A 19,875-nucleotide genomic window follows, 5' to 3' on the forward strand; every position below is an offset into this window, starting at 1 on the left:
TATTAACTTCATTATATGATGAACAAAGAGAGGTTTGGAAAGGCAAAGTGACCTGCTCAAGAGAACATGGTACGTATGGAGAGAGCTATCATTTAATCACTTTGAATCCATAGCCTGGGATTTTAGTCATTGTGTTTTCCACATCCAGCATAGTATTATTATCAATGATGCCTTCTTGACAGATTGTAAGTAGGTGATATATTGTGAAAATAAAATTTTTGTTTCACAGTAAAATTTTTTAATGATATTGTTGTAAAAGTCACAGTAAAATATTTAATCACAAATTATATTCCAAATTGTCATGATTATTTCAAAAACAGAGAAAAGTTATAAAAGTAAAGCTAACCATGATAAATATGGCCTATTTGCAAACCTTTATAACTACTGGGCTACTTCATCTAGAACAAAGCCTGACACAGCAAAGATCCTTAGGATGGATTAGAGTGTCCAAAGAAGCAGATGCGAATATTTATTATAAACCCTCTTCTACAAGTCTTTGCTGACAGAGGCATTACATATGGATTCCACTTCTAGCCTCATTCTATAGACAATTGCTATTTGTGACTTTACTATTTTTCTTGTAGTCTTCATATAACAGCTAGGAAGGGGACAAATATTATTTTCTATTTTTGAAACCAAACAGAATCAAAGTCCATAAAGAGAAAGGAAAAGATTTAGCTTTAAACAATTATCTTTTGTTGAAGTCAAATCTTTAACAATCATAATTAGAAACAGTTATGAATGTTCTTGGTAACTTCTGAAAGTTCAATAGAACAGAGAAAATAATACAAGAACCTAATGATAGGGTTATATAATTCGGCAGCACCATGCCTCAGGTTTTTCAAAATTTCATCTCTGATAGAACAGATTTTAGTCAGCAAGTTAATGGTGAGATTTTCAGGTTTACTTGAACTCATTTTCAGACGATTGCAAGATTGTGATTATATATATAAAATAACTCATTCCTAAAATGTGTGTAAATTTATAATGTTCAACTTCAAAGTATATACATTAGGGTCACCTGGTTGGCTCAGTCAGTCAAGCATCAGACTCAATTTCCACTTAGGTCATGATCTCACAGTTTGTGAGTTCAAGCCCCACATGGGACCCTAGGCTGGCTGTGTGGAGCCTGCTTGGGATTCTCTCTCTTTCTCCCTCTCTCTCTTCCCCTCTCCCACTCACACTGTCTCTGTCTCTCTGAAAATAAATAAACTTAAAAAATTTTTTAAAAAGTATATGAGTTATTACATGGCATACAATGTCTGACCTAAAATTAGCTTTACTGGGAATTGAAATGCTGAACTCTTTCTAGGCTAGAAGATTTTCCAAATTACTTATCAGAATGTGTCAGTTACTACACTAGTATCTAGTTGGTGTGAGAGAGAGATGGCACTCTCAAAAACAAAACAAAACAAAAAACAAAATCACAGTATGATTATTGATAGAATCTCTAGAAAATGGAGTATTTACAGACATGTGCATAAGTATCTTTCTAAATATCTTGGTGATTGGCAATGAAAAATAAATCATGATATAAATCATTTGTCTTTTTTTTTCAATGTCACAGTCTTAATGACAAATTTAGGAAGATTTATCCACAGCAAAACTTAATCAATGGAATAAAAATGTGGTAGAAATAAAATTTTTAGCAGTATGATGACAATTTATGAAAATTTGTACTAATGCTTATATTAAAGTTAATATGCCTCCTTAAAAATGTGAAATAACAAAAAATGATAAATTATATATTTATACTTTAAATATTTGATTAAAATGTTATAACAAAACTTAACCAAAACAATTGTCATGTAACTTGTAATTCCTGAATAGATTAATTTAAATGTCATTTAGCATAGTATTTTAATAAGAATAATTATACCAAGTTGTGAATGCACATATCCCATAAATATCACATAGATTTAAAGTATCTAATTTAAAAACATAGAGTAGTTAACCAACACTGATTTAAAAATAGAAATAGCCAAGTTGATTCATAAATGTATTTTAAAATAAAATATAAAGATTTGAACATCTATTATATAAAAAATGACTTGCTTTGTTTCTTTTGTTAACATTTAAGTTTTTAGGATGACCAAACTTTTCACAGAATAGAAACAAAATAAGCAGGTGGAGAAGATTGACATAATTTTGTAACTGCTATTCTTTCATATAAATAACTTAGTATATATCAACAGTGAGTGCTTATTACTATCTCTTCACTCACACATCTCTGAAAAACTTAATCTATATTTTTATTTACCAAGACTTCAGAATACTTTCTTATTAATTAAATCAGCATCTTCTTTGATGACCAATGAGGTTTGAATGAGGATTACGTGTGTGGGTATCCATTTTACTCTATTGGATGAATTTTCCAATTTCTTTTGGCTTAGAAGATAAGCAGTAAATTTTACCTACCCAAACTATTGCTCTGCTATTAAATGAGACAGCCAACCTTTGAAAATTAGTAGGTCTCTGAAATTTTAGTTCTAAAATTTTTTTAAGCTTTATTTATTTTTGAAAGAGAGAGAGAGAGAGAGAGAGAGAGAGAGAGAGAGAGAGAGAGAATGAGTGGGGGAGGAGCAGAGAGAGGGAGACACAGAATCCGAAGCAGGCTCCAGCCTCTGAGCTGTCAGCAGAGCCCGACGTGGGGTTCCAACTCACGAACCATGAGATCATGACCTGAGCCAAAGTCGGATGCTTAACTGACTGAGCCACCCAGGCGTCCCTGAAATTTAGTTCTAAATAAATATATAAATTTGCTGATGGCATGGCTTCTTTATGCTTTGTTTAAAAGGTAAATTTTTGAAAAATGTGTCTAATAGTGTCTTACACAAAGCCATCTCAATTGGATTTGGTATAAAAACTTGAATATTTGAATGCACCTACTTATTTAAGCTACATTAGCAATAGAATCTCTTGAAGAAGTTTATAGAATGAATTAGCTCATGAAAATCCAGTGGTAAAATTTTTTCTGGGTATATGCAATAACTTTGGATAAACCAACAAATTGGAAAGTCTTAATCCCATGCTAATAGAATGTGCAAATGAAATATTGGCACTTTTTCAAAGTGAAAAGTTTTTAATTCATTTTAGATACATATATGTGTGAAAACTCAATTTGATTTTAAGAATCTACACCTAGAAGAGCCAAGAGTTATTTTAAACTTTTTAACACTTGCCTGCTAACCAAGGCAGATTCTTAAGATTACAATATATTTTTTAATATATATTTTTTTAATTTTGTAAATGTTTATTTATTTTTGAAAGAGAGAGAGAGAGTATGAGCAAGGGAGGGACAGACAGAAAGGGAGACACAGAATCTGAAGCAGGCTCCAGGCTGCAAGTTGTCAGCACAGAGCCTGACATGGGATTTGAACCCACGATCTGGGAGATCATGACCTGAGCCAAAGTTGGACGCCCAGCTGACTGAGCCACCCAGGCACCCCAAAAGATTTTATTTTTAAGTAATCTCTACACCCAACGTGGAGATCAAATTCACAACCCAGAGATCAAGCCAGGCGTCTGAAGGTTATAATATTTTGACACCAATCGTGAAACTTGACACATTGAGTACTTAATCCCTGCTTGTTGCATAGGAGTTAAGATGTGATAAGACCCTTATGACATTTTTTTAAGTAGAAAGGATATGAGTACGTTTCTTTGTCTTTCGGGTTTATCAGAATGACATGAAACAATAGCTATCATTTATTGGGTATCTAGAGCACCACATGTTACCTCACATGTTCTGCATTTAACCCTGAGAGGTAGAGATAGATTCTCCCTTTTTAGCTAATGGAGAATGGGACTCAGAAAAGGTAAATCTGGAACTTTAGTCAAATCTTTATTATTCAAAAAGTCTTGCTTCATTTCTTGCCTTAGTGTTTCTTCTATAAATTAAGATTCAGGTAAGTATGACACTTTGGGGCTTTTCTATGAATGCCACTGAATTTCATAGGTAAATAGGTTCTTAAGTTTAATGCTCGTGTTAATCTCATAAGTCTTTTATTCAGTGTTGATTTTACTACTTTATGGGACTCTAAAACTAAAACATCCATATTCTTGAGGGAGATATATGTATCTCCATTAATTCTTAAATATATAACCTTATAATGCATATATCATACACATTAAAAATCACACCCAACTGATAAAGATATTCATGTTAAATCCCTTCTCATATTTCTGTCAAAATTATCTTTTTAGTTCTTCCATTTCTGTTTTGGTACTATATTCTGTTTTTCAGACATCAAACTACAGTGACATTCATTTCTCAACTTTCTCCCTCTCCAACCTCAGCCCAAGTTCTATCCATTCATTTTTACTAAATTTCTACAGTTTGCTAATTTTCAGCTGTTACGTTCAGAGAATGACAAGTCCTTGTTTTTGTCACCGCCATTGAAATGGTACACCAAATGATCATTTTTATTATCATTTCTTTACTTTAAAATCTACATATATTAACTCCTAAGGTGTTTCTTCAGTAATGTCCCTCCTATTTTAAAATACCATAAATTTTAATAGAACAACACCAAAAGCAGCAGCAGCAACAAAGAGACTCCTTACAATTCTGACATGCTCAGGTTTTATTTATTCATTTAAATTTTTTTAAAAATATTTATTTTGTTTTTGAGAGAGAATGCACAGACGTGAGAGAGGAAGGGAAAGAGAGAGAGACAGAGTTTCCCAAGTGGGCTCCACACTGACAGCAGTGAGCCAGATGTGAGGCTCAAACTCACAAATTGCAAGATCATGACTTGAGCTGACACCACCCAGGTGCCCCTTTCAGGCTTTTACATTCAAACATCTCTTTTTGCAAATGAACAGCTGAGATGAATGACTTCCCCAAGGCAAGAAAAAGTATTTATGGCAGTTGAAGAACCTGGTTGAAATCAGATCTTTGACTCCCAAATCTGTGCTCTTTTTACTATTGCCTTCTGACACTGAATAATGTTCTAGTATCTTAGCATGACTTTTAAGACCTCTATACTCCAAATTGGCATTTATTTAATCAAATACACTTTTACATGAACCCTATATTCTCCATCAAATGATTTGCCACCATTTCTTGCATTTATTTTTCACCTCCCCATCTTTGGATTATTGCTTCTGTTATTCCCTCTGGTGAAATATTTTTCTTAGCTATTTCCATGGTCCCCAACCATATCTTCATAATAAAAGTGAACCCATTTGTTAAGTCCCAGTTCAAAATGACTTTCTTCTTCTTGTTGATATAAGACATCTCTAGTGGAGATCTTCCTTTTCTGAACATTCATTTCATTTTATTCATGCCATTCATATGTAATAAGATGCCACAATAAATATATGTTAGCTGTGTATTTGTCTTACCTTCTTAACTTTGTAATTACTTGGGGACAGGGACATGCCATATTTTTGCATTCCCCTCCCAGCTGAGGGGAATGAGTACAACATAGGCTGTTGTACTCAATCCTCAGTATTAGTAGTAACATTTTTCACAATTCAATATTTTAGTCTTTGTTGTCTGCCAAGCACTGTTCTAAGTCCTTTATACATGTTATCTCATTTTATCCTTACAACCCTATGGGGTAGATATATACCAGCACATTCCACTATAGCATATGTGACTCACATGCAGCTATTGAGCACTTGAAATACTTAAGCACTTGCAGCATACTGAAATATGCAGTAATTGTAAAATGTTCAGATTTCAGACTTTAGGAACAAAATGCAAAATATTTTATTAATTTTGTTTTGATTACATGTGATAAAATGTATTATAAAATTAATTTCACCTATTTTTTAAAAGCATGGCTACTGAAAATTTTTAATTATGTATGTGGTTCATATTATATTTCTATTGGACAGTGCTAGCACATATCCTACTTCATACAAGAAGAAAATGAGGCTTAGAGAGATGAAAGTGACTTCTCCAAGGCCACACAGCTTATAAGTAGTGGAGTCTGGACTTGAGGGCTATATGACTCCAAAGCTCATGCTCTCATCATTTACATCATACCCTAATACCTCAGATGAATTTTTATTGATTGGCTCAATATTGTCTCTCCCACTGTGATTAAGCTTCCTTTACTAAAATGCAATATGAGTCAGAGTAAACATCTCTTGGGTGTGTAGCTCCAGTTTCCAGCTAAATATGTGCTTGCTCCTAGGAATACTTTAAAGTTAATTTCTATTTAAGTAAAAGAAATATTTCAAAATTTCATTTCTGTGGTTACCCTAATGGCACTTCTTGACTCCAAGAATCTTACTGTACAATTAGCTTCCTGGGAATAAGGGTGGGGGTGCTTAGAAAAGCAGCTTTTATTCTTGTAGCACTCAAGAGTCCATCCATGTACCCGACATTCAACAGTGCCTTAGTGAGCAAATATCAAAACAAATCAAACACAAAAAAATACCTCCACAGCTTCAGATAAGCGTTTTATATGTGTTTTGTATTTTATATGTTATAAAAATTTATCATGTCATTTTTGCTCTAGAGGAAAAAAAAAACAAGAATATAGCTTCCTTCTGATGCTTATTTGACTAACATTGTCTCAGACTCTCCTAAACAGTATTTTTGAATATAGTTAATATATTTTTCCCAATTCCTTACATAGGTTATTCATGGAATGAGAAAGTTCTTGTTTTGTTGAAAGATGTCAACTTAATTTCTTATACCTGAAGGATATCTTCAGAATTACAGACAAAGTTAAGTTGTTAGATTGATAAAATTATCTAAGGTATCTGAGTTATTGGGAACTCAGTTGTCAATATGACAATTCATATTCCCTGAAATTGCAAATAAAAATTGAGATGCATAAAACATTTTTTAAGAATTCTCATAAATATACAGCATTATATTAGTTTCAGGTATACAATACAGTGATTCAACAATTCTATACATTACTCAGTGCTCATCATGAGAGCACTCTTAATCCCCCCTTCACTGATTTCACCCATCCTCCCACCCACCTCCCCTCTGATAACCATCAGAATGTTCTGTACACCATTGTTCTCTATGATTAAAAGTCTGTTTTTTGCTTTGTTTCCCTTTTTCTTTGTTCATTTGTTTTTTCTTACATTCCACATATGGATGAAATCATATGGTGTTTGTCTTTCTCTAATTGACTTATTCTGCTTAGCATTTTACCTTCTAGATCCATTCATGTTGTTGCAAATAGCAAGATTTCATTCTTTTTAATGGCTGAATAATAATCCATCCTGTGCATGCATGTGTGTGTGTGTACTTTATCCATTCATCTATTTTTATACATTCATCTATTTTTTTTTTCTTTATGCATTCATCTATTGATGGACACTTGGGCTGCTTCCATAATTTGGCTGTTGTAAATAATGCTGTAATAATGTAAATAATGCAAAAAACATAGGGGCACGTGTATCTTTTCAAATTAGTATATCTGTATTATTTGAGTAATACCCAGTAGTGGAATTACAAGATCATATGCTGGTTCTATTTTTTGAGGAAACTCCACACTGTTTCCCACAATGGCTGCACTAGTTTATACTCCCACCAACAGTGCATAAGGATTCCTTTTTCTCCACACCTTTGTGAATACTTGTTGTTTCTTGTGTTTTTGATTTGAGCCATTCTGGCAGGTGTGAATTGATATCCCATTCTGTTTTTGATTTGCATTTCTCTGATGATTAGTAATGTTGAATGGTGTTTCATGTGTCTGTTGGCCATCTGTATCTTTGGAGAAATGTCTGTTAATGTCTCCTGTCCATTTTTAATTGGATTTTATTTTATTTTTTGGTGTTGTGTTATATAAGTAAGTTCTTTATATATTTTGGCTACTAACCCTTTATCAGATATGTCATTTGTAACTATCTTCTCCCATTCAGCATGTTGCTTTTTAGTTTTGTTGATTATTTCCTTTTCTGTGCAGAAACTTTTTATGTAGTCCCAATAATTTATTTTTGCTTTTGTTTCCCTTACCTCAGGAGACATATTTAGAAGGATGTTGCTATGACCAACATCAGAGAACTTACTGCCTGTGCTCTTTTTTAGAATTTTCATGGTTTTGGGTCTCACATTTAGGTCTTTAATCCATTTTGAGTTCATTTTTGTGTATGGTATTAAGAAAGTGGTCCAGTTTTATTCTTTTGTATGTAGCTGTCTAGTTTTTCCAACACCATTTGTTGAAGAGACTGTCTTTTTTCCACTCCATATTCTTGCCTCTTTTGTTGAAGATTAATTGACCATATATTCACGAGTTTATTTCTGGACTCTCTATTCTGTCCCATTGATCTATGTGTCTGTTTTTGTGCCAGTACTATACTGTTCTGGTTACTACAGCTTTGTATACTATAAAATATATTGAAATCTAGGATTGTGATACTTCCATCTTCATTATTATTTTTAATATTTTAATTTTTAAATGTTTATTATTTAGGGGGGGAAGGGAGAGAGAGAGAAACTGAGTATGAGCAGGGAGGGGCAGAGAGAAAGGGAGACACAGAATCAGAATCCAAAGCAGGCTCCAGACTCCGAGCTGTTAATACAGAACCTGACATGGGACTTGAACTCATGGACTGCGAGATCATGACCTGAGCTGAAGTCAGATGCTGAGCCAACTGAGCCACCCAGGAGCTCCTGGTCTTCCTTTCAAGATTGCTTTGGCAATCTTTGGGGTCTTTTGTGGTTCCATGCAAATTTTAAGATTGTTCCAGTTCTGTCAAAAATGCTATTGGTATTTTGATAGGGATTGGATTAAATCTGTAGATTGCTTTGGGTAATATGAGCATTTTAACAATATTTGTTCTTCCAACCCAGGAGCATGGAATATCTTTCCATTTCTTTGTGTCATCTTCAATTTCTTTCATCAGCATTTCATAGTTTTCAGAGTACAGATCTTTTACCTCTTGGTTAAGTTTATTCCTAGGTTTTTTTTTTTAATTTTTATTTTTGGTGCAATTGTAAATGGGATTCTTAATTTCTCTTTTTGTTGCTTCATTATTAGTGTATAGAAATGCAAGAAATTTCTGTATATTGATTTTATATTCTGCCACCTTACTGAATTCATTTATCAGTTCTAAGTTTTTCGGTGGAGGCTTTAGGGTTTTCTCTATATAGTATCATGTCATCTGCAAATAGTGAAAGTTTCATTTCTTCCCCACCAATTTACATGCGTTTTCTTTATTCCTTCCTTCCTTCCTTTTTCTTTCTTTCTTTCTTTCTTTCTTTCTTTCTTTCTTTGTTTCTTTCTTTCTTTCTTTCTTCTTTCCTTCCTTCCTTCCTTCCTTCCTTCCTTCCTTCCTTCCTTCCTTCCAAGTGCTCTGGCTAGGACTTCTAGTACTGTGTTGAAGAAAAGTGTTGAGTGTGGACATTCTTAACTTGTTCTTTATCTTAGCAGAAAATGTCTCCATTTTTCACCATTAAGTATGATGTTAACTGTGAATTTTTTATATGGCCTTTATCATGTTTAGGTATGTTCCCTCTAAATCTACTTTGTTGAGGGTTTTTATCATAAATGGATATTGTAAATGTCAAATTCTTTTTCTGCATCTGTTGACATCATATGATTTTTATTCTTTCTCTTGTTGATGTGATGTATCATGTCGTTTGCTTTGAGATTATTGAACCACTCTTTCACCTTGAGAATAAATCCCAGTTGATCATGTTGAGAGATTTTCTTAAAATGTATTGTTGGATTCAGTTTGCTAATATGTTGTTGAGGATTTTAGCATCTATGTTTATCAGAGATAACTTCCCTGTAGTTCTCTTTTGTTGTTGTTGTTGTGGTTTTTTTTTTTCTGGTTTTACTATCTGGTTCTTTATCTGGTTTTACTACCAGGTTAATGCTAGCCTCAGAATGAATTTAAAAGTTTTCCTTCTCTTCTATATTTGGGACAGTTTAAGAAGAACAGGTATTGAATCTTCATTAAATAGTTGCTAGAATTCACCTGTGAAGCCATCTGGTCACAGATTTGTTTGTTGGGAGTTTTTATTTATTTATTATTATTAATGATTAAATTTCAGTGCTGGTAATCTATCTGTTCAAATTTCTATTTTTTCCTGATTGAGTTTTGGGAGGTTCTGTTTCTAGGAATATATCCTAGGTTATCCAATTTGTTGGCATATACTTTTCCATAATATTTTCTTACAATCCTTTGTATTTCTGTGATCTTCATTGTTATTTCTCCTCTTTCATTTCTAATTTTGTTTATTTGAATCATCTCTCTCTTTTTTTAATGTATCTGGCTAAAGGTATCAATTTTGTTTATCTTTTCAAAAAACAGGTCCTGGTTTCATTGATGTGTTCTATCATTTTTTAGTTTCTATTTCATTTACTTCTGCTCTAATCTTCTATATTTTCTTTCTTCTACTGGTTTTGGGTTTTGTTTTTTCTTCTTCTATCTCCTTTAGGTGTAAGTTTCAGTTGTTTATTTGAGATTTTTCATGCTTCTTAAGGTAGGCATATATTGATATAAACTTCCCTTTTAGGACAGCTTTTGCTGTATCCCAAAGATTTTGGACTGTTGTGTTTTCATTGTCATTTGTCTCCATGTATTTTAAAAAATTTCCTCTTTGAATTCTTAGTTGAACTATTCATCGTTTAGTAGCATGTTATTTAACCTCCATGTATTTGTGTTCTTTCCAGATTTTTTTCTTGTGGTTGATTTCTAGTTTCATAGTGTTGTGGTTGGAAAAGATGCATAGTATGATTGATCTTTTTTAATTTATTGAGACTTGATTTGTGGACTAATTTGTGATCTATTCTGCATAATGTTCCATGAACACTTGAAAAGCATGTGTATTCTGCTGTTTTAGGATGGAATATTCTGAATATAACTGTTAGATCTATCTGGCCCAAAGTATCATTCAAAGCCACTGTTTTCTTGTTGGTTTTCTGCTTGGATGATCTATCCATTGATATAAGTAGAGTGTTAAAATCTCCTACTATTACTATATTATAATCAATACTTATTTTATGTTTGTTATTAACTGCTTTAGGTATTTGGGTGCTGCCCATGTTGGATGCGTAAATATTTACATTGTTATATCTTATTGGATTGTTCCCTTTAGGATTATATAGCATCCTTCTTTTTCTTTTGTTGTAGCCTTTTTTTTACAGTCTATTTTATCTGATACAAGTTTTGCTACCCTGGCTTTCTTTTCACTTCCATTTGCATAGTAAATGCTTTTCCATCCCTTTACTTTCAATCTGAGTGTGACTTTAATTCTGAAATAAGTCTCTTTTTTCATTAATTTTTTTTAATGTTTATTTTTGAGAGAGAGAGAGAGAGAGAGTAGGGGAGGAATAGAGAGAGAGATAGAGAGAGGGAGATACAGAATCTGAAGCAGGCTCCACGCTCTGAGCTGTCAGCACAGAATCTGACACTGGGCTCAAACCCACAAACTATGAGATCATGACCTGAGCTGAAATCAGCCACCTAACCAACTGAGCCACCCAGGAGCCCCTGAAATAAGTCTCTTGTAGGCAGCATTTAGATGACTCTTGCTTTTTTATCCATTTTGTCACCTTATGACTTTTGATTGGAGCACTTAGTCTATTTAAGTTTGTTTATTTATTTTGAGAGAGAGAGTGTGGGAGGGGCAAAGTGAGAGGTAGAGAATCCCAAACAGGCTCTGCACCCTCAGTGCAGAGCCCAGTGTGGGGCTTGAACTCACAAACCATGAGATTATAACCTGAGCTGAAACCAAGAGTTGAACACTTAACTGAGTGAGCCATTCAGACACCCCACATTTGGTCCACTTAAATTCAAAGTAATTATTGATAGGTGTGTATAGACTGCCATTTTGTTACTTATGACTGTTTTTTAGTTCTATTTCTTCTCTTGCTCTTTTCTCTCACAGTTTTCTGGCTTTCTTTAGTGACATTGATTCTTTTCCATTTATTTTTTGCATATCTATTACTGTTTTTTGATTCAGGGTTACCATTAGGTTTGTGATTTATGGTTACCATTAGGTTTGTATATGATATCTTGTGCATATAGCCATCTAAATTAAGCTGATGGTTATTTAACTTTGAATCCATTCTTCTATCCTCCCTACGTTTTAGGTATATGGTGTCATACTTCACATCCTTTTATATTGTGAATTCCTTGGCTGATTTTTATAGCTATACCTAATTTTACTGCTTTTGTGCTTCCTACTTTTTTTACTATTACCTATGGTCTTTCCTTTCTGTTCAAAAAGTTCCCTTTAACGTTTCTTGTAGGGCTGGTTTAGTGGCCATGAATTTCTTTCTTCATCTCTGATTGGTCCTTTTTAATGTTTTTTCTTTGTTAAGGGTCTCACTGAGGTCCTCCACTCTTTTCTCCAGTCTATTGAGTATCTTTACAACCATTGCTTTAAATTTTCTATCAGGCATGCTACTTATCTCTGTTTTATTTAGTTCTCTTGCTGTGATTTTGTCCTGTTCTTTCATTTGGGACATATTCATCTGTCTCTTCATTTTGTCTAACTCTGTGTCTGCTTTTATGTGTAAGAAAAGTCAGCTACATCTCTTGCTCTTGAAAATAGTGACCTTATAAAGAAGAGGTACTGTAATCCTCTACAGTGGAGTTCCCCTGTTCACTAGAATCTGGTGCTTCAAGGATGTCTCCTATGTGTGTTGCATTCACCATACTGTTGTGGCTTAGCTGCATTTGCCTTCAGTTTAGTCATCTGAAATGGCTTTCTTTGCCTGTTGTATGCAGAGTTTTGTGCCTGTGTTATTTATGGGCTAGTCTAGGGCTACCTTGGGCTTGAGTTGAGTCAGAATAGGCATTCGCTAGAGATGCAATAGCACAGAACTGCAGGGTACTTTCCCTGAATTGTCCCCTGAGAAGCTTTTGTTTGTGGAGAGGGCCTGCAGTCAGATGTTATCTGTTCCCAGTCCATATTTGGGGCTGCATTTGGACTGGTGTGTGTGGTTATCTTTTCCTATTCCAGGGGCAAGAGTCACATTGGAATGGTGCTGGTCCTTGTCAGGGCTGCTTGCATATTGCCAGCTTGTGGTGCCACTTTGGAAGGGCTCCTGCCAAGGAAATATTGGAAATGTGGGATGGACATTGCCAACAAGGTCTGCCCTGATCTGCTGCAGGAGGGGACTTGAAGCTGCCTGACGGAGGCAGGCAGGGTTGGAGGGGGCAAATCTGCAAAAGCGTACAGGGATGGGGCATACAGTGTTAGCAGTGTTTGCTGTGGGAGGAGACCTGGAGTTTTGTCCTGGCTAGAGGGGGTGTGTCTGTAGGAGAACACAGGGGTCAGAGCATGCTGATATAGCAAGTTAGTGAGTTAGGTGGAAAGTGTTGGTGCTATGCGAATTCCTGCAGGTGGCCTTGTATCTAGATTGAGGAGCAGGGAAGGGAAATTGCACTCACTAGCTCCTTTGTTCCTGGAGAAGTTGTCTAACAATTCCCATTCCTCCAGCACACACTCTGAGATGAGTAAACAAATCTCCCTCCCATATACCCCAGGCATTTTTCAAACTGCTGCTTCCATATAGTATCTCTGTGGGGCTATTATTTGTGCTGTCTTTTTAAGGGCAGAGATTCAGTTTCCTATTGTCTTCCAATATCAAAGCCAAGTCAGATTATTGTAAAGTTCCAGGGGGGTTAAACCCCACTGATTGTAAGTACTTGTGAAATTATGTCCCTCTGGTTTTCCAAGCCAAATGTTATGGGGATTCATCTTCCTGTGTGGTTTCCTATTGCTTGAGGTGCCTGGTATGAGGGTCTGTTTCTCTCCCCTCTCTGCAACCACCGTGTTGCTCATGTGGACAGTCCCACAGGTACTTTTATCTCCTGACCACATCTCTGCCCTTCCTACACTATTCAATGTGGCCTCTTCTCTATATTTAGTTGTGGAATCTGCCCTGCCAGTCTTCAGGTCATTTTCTGGGTTATTTACATTGATGTAACCAGTTGTATTTGTGGGATGAGGGGGCTTAGGATCCTCCTACTCCACCATCTTCTCTCTCTCCCTCATGTAGAACAGCTGAATAAAATAAATTTGTAGTTAAGTCTTGCAAAGATAGTGGTTCAGTAACACTTTCCAAGGTGGTATATTTACTAGCAAAAATGATGTCATTTGTAATGGAACATTTAAATAAGGAAAACAGGTAGTGTAGGTTTTAAAATTTACTAAATAATGTTGATAGGAATCTTTGATTTTTCTTTTTTTAATCTTTATTTATTTTAGAGACAAAGAGAGACAGAGACAGAGAACAAGCAAGGGAGGGGCAGGGAGAGAGGGAGATGCAGAATCTAAAGCAGGTCCAACCTCTGAGCTGTCAGCCCAGAGCCCGATGTTGGGCTCCAACCCATGAACCTTGAGATCAGGACCTGAGCTGAAGTTTGACGCTCAACCAACTGAGCCACCCAGGTACTCCTTTATTAGAGGAGTAATTCAGTACACTAATAAATGTATTTAAAGCTGAGATTCTTTGAAAGTTGAGCTTAGGGGCGCCTGGGTGGCGCAGTCAGTTAAGCGTCCGACTTCAGCCAGGTCACGATCTCGCGGTCCGTGAGTTCGAGCCCCGCGTCGGGCTCTGGGCTGATGGCTCAGAGCCTGGAGCCTGTTTCCGATTCTGTGTCTCCCTCTCTCTCTGCCCCTCCCCCATTCATGCTCTGTCTCTCTCTGTCTCAAAAACAAATAAACCTTGAAAAAAAAAATTAAAAAAAAAAAAAAAAAAAGAAAGTTGAGCTTATTTGGAAAAGTCTTTCATTGAATAACTTACCCAATGAGCCATCAGTTATCAGGTACTATTAGCTAAGGCAACTGTAACTTCACATATTTTTTTTTAAGTTTATTTACCTATATTGAGAGAGAGAGAGTGAGCGAGCACAAGCAGGAAGGGGCAGAGAGAAGCAGAAACAGAACCCCAAGCAGGATCTGCACTGATGGCACAGAGCTAGATGCAGGGCTTGAACCCATGAACCTCAGATCATGACCTGAGTTGAGATCAAGAGTCTGACGCTTAACCCACTGAGCCATTCAGGTACCCCTAGTTTCACATATTGTTTGGGTCAAGTGAATAGAATCCTATTTAATGAAATTAATTAAATGCTATATATCGAAACTATAAACTTATTGTTTAGAAAGTTAACTTAGAAGACACACTTTTCTTATTACCCTGTGTTTGTACACTTATATTAAAAAAAAGGGTCACAAAATTCACTTATAAATATATCACGTTACAAAATATAATTTGACAGCAGTATTATGAGTCAACAGTTGCCTAAAACTGTGCAGTTTTCTATTATATCATCAAGAATAACATCATTCTGGATTAAACACATATGTCTGCATGAATGAAATTCTGTTATAAGCAATAGAAGGAGACTCAAAACTTTTATGTTTATTACAAATAATGAAAATGTGAATGAAATACATCATTTCATTTCTCATTAAAATAACTTCAGTAATTTCTCATAATTGTTCATGCCTTGATTAAATTTTGAACAATATATTCCCCCAAACAAAAATACCCATTTTATATTTCATTCAGATTAGTTTCATACACAGATCTTAGGAAATTTATCACAAATATACAAAAGTGAAGTCTATAAAAATTGTGTGCCATATATAAAATAACATATCAGAGAGGGGGAAAGAGGTTTTGATCAATAAGGAAATGATTTTTATACACATCAGAACCAATTTGAAGCAATTCTCTCAATCAATATAGATAGGCAGAAATGCTTCTCAGCATTTATTACCTGCAGAGAGTATTATTGATTAATTGTATTGATTTTTAGAATGCATGTGGAGAGGCATCTGTTGTTTCTTTAAAAGATGCCTCAAAATGAAAAGTATCAAGAAACTATTTAAGTTTTGAGGATTTGCATTAATGGCTCAACCTGGGTCATTACTCAGAATTTCAAAAACACCGTTGAAGGAGATGTGAAATTTGATTTAGTTTATTTTGCATCCTATTTCTAATCAATAAATTTCAGAAAAAAAATTAGTTGGGAATTTAACTTGCCCGAGCACCAGTAACAATTTATAAACTTTTCCAGTATTTTTACTATGTATATGCTTGCTAAAAGACCTTAACTTTTCTCTTAAAAGGTTGTGCTGCTTGCACAAAGATTAATTTGTGTCAAAAGATAAACATATGTTAAGAAATAAATGCATTTTAAAATTCTCTGGCTAAAAACATGCATAAAAATGACAATAGAGTAGGGAAAGCTTTGATACTTTGTTTTAGTACTATAGTCAAGCAGATATATTTACCTTAACTTAGAGTAGATAATGTGAAATGGATACAACAGCTGTTGAAGATAAAATGTAACATTACTTACATTTAGTATGGAATTTTATTAAGCAAGTAAATTTTGCTCCACAGAGTATGTTTTATATGCTTGCTCTAAATAGTTTTAAATGAATATAATAATTATATATGTCTTTCACATGAAATTCATATCTTGTTTAAGAAGGCATTTCTTTGGCACCATAGAAACTCCTAAATTTTGGTAGGTCAATAAATCCAAAACATAAAGTATTTCCTTGCTAGGAACAGAACTTTGGTTTTATAAAATATTTTCCCCTAGTAGGTGAGCATGAATGAATATCTTGAACAGGTGCTTTCCTACATGAGATGTCTTCTAAATATTACAGAAATCCCTTGTGAGATGCACCTAAAGTCCTAAAAATGTTCGAACTAATTATTGAATCTATTTAGAATATCAACAGCCACCTGCTTTCATTAAGGAATCCTTGTAGACCTGTTTCCTAACTTGGTCCTCACCTATGCAGCTGATCAGTGTTGAAATAATATTTATTCAGGGACCCCATGCACCTGGAGCTTTGCAAAGATTTTAGAATATCATTTACTGATGTCAGAGGAAAATCTAGTTTTTTTAAGTTTATTTTTTTAATATGAAATTTATTGTCAAATTGGTTTCCATATAACACCTAGTGCTTATCCCAACAGGTGCCCTCCTCAATGCCCATCACCCTCCCATCCCCCTTCAACCCTCAGTTTATTCTCAGTATTTAAGAGTCTCTTACGGTTTGCCCTTCCCTCTCTGTAACTTTATTTTCCCCCCTTCTCCTCCCCCCTGGTCTTCTGTTGAGTTTCTCAGGATCCAGATATGAGTGAAAATATATGGTATCTGTCTTTCTCTGCCTGGCTTATTTCACTTAGCATAACACTCTCCAGCTCCATCCACGTTGCTACAAAAGGCCATATTTCATTCTTTCTCATTGCCAAGTAGTATTCGGTTGTATATATAAACCACAACTTCTTTATCCATTCATCAGTTGATGGACATTTAGGCTCTTTCTATCATTTGGCTATTGTTGAAAGTGTTGCTACAAACATTGGGGTACAAGTTCCCCTTTCCATCAGCACTCCTGTATCCTTTGGGTCAATTCCTAGCAGTGCTATTGCTGGGTCATAGGGGAGATCTATTTTTAATTTTTTGAGGAACCTCCACACTGTTTTCCAGAGTGGCTGCACCAGTTTTCATTCCCACCAACAGTGCAAGAGGGTTCCTGTTTCTCCACATCCTCGCCAGCATCTAGAGTTTCCTGATTTGTTCATTTTAGCCGCATTTAGTAATGCTGAGCATCTTTTCATGTGCCTGTTGGCCATCTGGATGTCTTGTTTAGAGAAGTGTCTATTCATGTTTTCTGCCCATTTCTTCATTGGATTATGTGTTTCTAGGGTGTGGAGTTTGGTGAGTTCCTTATAGATTTTGGATACTAGCCCTTTATCTGATATGTCATTTGCAAATATCTTTTCCCATTACGTTGGTTGCCTTTTAGTTTTGTTGATTTTTTCCTTTGCAGTGCAGAAGCTTTTTATCTTGATGAGGTCCCAATAGTTCATTTTTGCTTTTAATTCCCTTGCCTTTGAAGATGTGTCAAGTAAGAAATTGCTGCCGCTGAGGTCAGAGAGGTTTTTTCCTGCTTTCTCCTTTAGGGTTTTGATGGTTTCCTGTCTCACATGTAGGTGCTTCATCCATTTTGAGTTTATTTTTGTGAATGGTGTAAGTGGTCTAGATTCATTCTTCTGCATGTTGCTGCCATTGAAGATTTCCAGCCATTCCTTTCTGGACTGTCAAGTTTCAGTAGATAGGTCTGCTACTACCCTTACGTGTCTATTTTTGTATATGTTAGGGCCCGTTTATTCCTAGCTGCTTTCAGAATTCTCTCTTTATCCTTGTATTTTGCCAGTTTCACTATGATATGTCATGTAGAAGATCGATTCAAGTTACGTCTGAAGGGAGTTCTCTGTGCCTCTTGGATTTCAATGCCTGTTTCCTTCCCCAGATCAGGGAAGTTCTCAGCTATGATTTCTTCAAGTACACCTTCAGCCCCTTTCTCTCCCTCTTCTTCTGGAATTACAGATATTGTTCCATTTGATTGCATCACAGTTCTCTAATTCTCCCCTCGTACTCCTGGATTTTTTCATCTCTCTTTTTCTCAGCTTCCTCTTTTTCCATAATTTCATCTTCTAATTCACCTATTCTCTCCTCTGCCTCTTCAATCCATGCAGTGGCCGCCTCCAGTTTATTTTGCACCTCATTTAGCATTTTTAATTCATCATGACTTTTTTTTTGGTCCCTTGATCTCTGTAGCAATAGATTCTTTGCTGTCTTCTATGCTTTTTTCAATCCCAGCAATTAATTCTATGACTATTATTCTAAATTCCTGTTCTGTTATATTGCTTAAATCGGTTTTGATGAATTCATTAGCTGTCACTACTTCCTAGAACTTCTTTTGAGGAGGATTATTCTGTTTCATCAATTGGCTAGTTTTCTGTCCCTTATGCATTTTAAAAGCTTGTGTGCTCTGCACCTGTGAGCACTGCTATATTAAAGGAGGGTCATACACTGTCCAGGGCCTGGCCCTTCAGGAGGTGTTTTTTTCAGGGATTGTTACTTGCTCTCTGTTGTTGTGACTTTGGTTATTTTATTACCCTACTCGTAGTAATATTTTGGGCCCTCTACCAGGTGTGCTTTGATTTGTTCCTTGGAGTAGCCCTATCTTTTTTCCAGCTTTCCCATTTTCTTCCTAGTAGATTCAATCTCTTTTCGTCCCAGGCTCTGGTGTTCAAAGTCCTTTGGCTTCTACATTTCTTTGTTTGAGAGACGTGGGATGTATGGATTCCCCTTACTTCCTCTTGGAAAATCTAGTTTTGGTTCATTTCTGGGGATCAGATAAACTATGGTAAAGTGTGGTTTAGAGCAAGTCATAGTCTGTGATATTTTTCCCCCATTTTTCATGAGTAGAGAAAGGACCCAAAGGCTTATATTTTATAATAAAAATTTAATTAAAGCTTTATTTTTTAATATTTTAAAGTAATAAAACCACCTTTAGTATTTTTCATTTTTCACTATTTAAACCATAACATTTACTACATTTTAAGACTTAAAGAGTTCTAATATTTTAGGAGTTTTGATCTTCATGGACACTTGTGTCAGCACTAACTTCATTATGAAGAAATAGCACTTCTGAAGCATGGAGCATTTTCTGTGGGGAAGAAAATACTATCAGCCTTCCTTAGTCAATGTTGAGGTGTTGAATTAGTAATAATTGTATCCTTATTTTTAGAACTTCATTCTTCCTATTCCAGGGAAACATCATCCATTGGGTGAAAGTAGACAAGTAATGAGAAGTACAGTCAAGAGGGCCACCTGGGTGGTTCCGCTGGTTAAACATCCAACTTTATCTGAGCCCCACTGGTTAAACTGGTTATCCGCTGGTTAAACATCCAACTTTATCTGAGCCCCATTATCTCATGGTTCGTGAGTTTGAGCCCCACATTGGACTGTTTTCTGTTGGCACAGAGCCTGCTTTGGATCCTCTGTTTCCCTCTTTCTCTGCCTCTCTCTCACACTCTTTCAAAAATAAATAAACATTGAAAAAAATTAAAAAAAAAGAATTACAGCCAAGATAATAGCACCTCCTCCCCA

General features: G+C 35.4%; 1 protein-coding gene across 2 annotated transcripts in view; it reads right to left on the reverse strand.

Annotated features, from left to right (window-relative positions):
- Positions 1-19,875, reverse strand: part of SPAG16 (sperm associated antigen 16) — a 1,004,778-nt gene that overhangs the window by 1,348 nt on the left and 983,555 nt on the right. The window lies entirely within an intron of this gene.

The sequence above is a fragment of the Prionailurus viverrinus genome, chromosome C1 (assembly GCF_022837055.1).
Source record: "Prionailurus viverrinus isolate Anna chromosome C1, UM_Priviv_1.0, whole genome shotgun sequence".
NCBI lineage: Eukaryota > Metazoa > Chordata > Mammalia > Carnivora > Felidae > Prionailurus > Prionailurus viverrinus.